Source organism: Crocuta crocuta, unplaced genomic scaffold, assembly GCF_008692635.1.
Source record: "Crocuta crocuta isolate KB4526 unplaced genomic scaffold, BGI_CrCroc_1.0 scaffold49, whole genome shotgun sequence".
Taxonomy (NCBI): Eukaryota; Metazoa; Chordata; class Mammalia; order Carnivora; family Hyaenidae; genus Crocuta; species Crocuta crocuta.
The window spans coordinates 62947-64100 of record NW_027536462.1 but is presented as its reverse complement, the minus strand read 5'-3'; the positions used below and the strand labels follow the sequence as shown (position 1 = coordinate 64100).

General features: G+C 38.9%; 1 protein-coding gene across 1 annotated transcript in view; it reads left to right on the top strand.

Annotated features, from left to right (window-relative positions):
- The window catches only part of USP9X (ubiquitin specific peptidase 9 X-linked), a 97275-nt gene that overhangs the window by 41418 nt on the left and 54703 nt on the right, over window positions 1–1154 (top strand). The gene's annotated exons all lie outside the window — the stretch shown is intronic.

The window sequence follows — 1154 nt, the reverse complement described above, 5'->3', positions numbered from 1 at the left end:
GGGGGGGGGGGGGCGTGGGTGTGGATGAAGAGAATGACATTTTCATGGCTTTTGTAAATTACATGAAATTTTAGTGTCCTAAACAAACTTTTATTAGTATACAGCCATGCCCATTGACTTACATATTATCTGTGGCTGCTTTTGTATTAAAACAGCAGAGATCAGCAGTTCTGGCCAACACCTTATGACCTGAAAAGCCTTGAATATTTACTATCTGGCCCTTTATAGAAAAAATTTGNCTGTCAATTTTAGATATTTACTGAGTTTCTTTTATGGAGATGAAAACTTATTCTTACATTCTCCTCCCCATTTTTGCTTAAATTCTTATCTAAAATTGACGCTAAAGGAGCACCTGGCTGGCTCATTTGAGAGAACANGTTGTGAGTTCGAGCCCCACATTGGGTGTAGAGATTACTTCAAAATAAAATCTTTTAAAAATAAAAGTTAAAAAAAATAAAATTAACAGTAAACTAGGGCACTAAAATGTAAATTTACATTTGGTGAAAAGTAGTTTGCCTAGATTACCGACAACTTTGTTCCTGGGCTTAATGATTTCCCCTTTCCATTTTTTAATTTTCTATATCCCTATCACTAGTTCATTCCACATATCTTCTAATAACTTCTCAAAATAAGTTCCCATTATTTTCTAGAGCTTTCCTTCCTCTTCTCATCTGGTTGGTTGTTTCTATGGGAGGGTCCCTATTAGGTTCCTAAGTTTTGGGCCTTTCTGGACTTTTTCTTATTTTTTTCTCCCCTCCCACCTGGCTGTCGTCCTCATCCTGCTTGGAATGTAATACCCTAAACGAGGCAGCCCTTTCACATAGAGTTTAAACAGCACTAATAAAAATTAGTATCTTCAGAGATAACTTGAACAGCCCACCAGATGGTTGAGGGTGGCTGAAGACTGCCTCAGGAGATCATAAAAAGACATGGGACCAATAGAAATTGATGACTTGATAGTGCTGAGATGTAAGGATGGAAGTGGAGCCCGGAGACAGATGAGCTACCATTAAAGTGGGCACAGAACAAAGTAAAACCTGCCAAGAGTCATGAAAGGCTGGCAGTGTACCTCTCAGGATGAGTTCTGGGGGCAGGTGCTCACTTTTCATTTTCCTAAAAATTTAAAAGGTCTTTGTCTTCCACAGCTGCCAGGC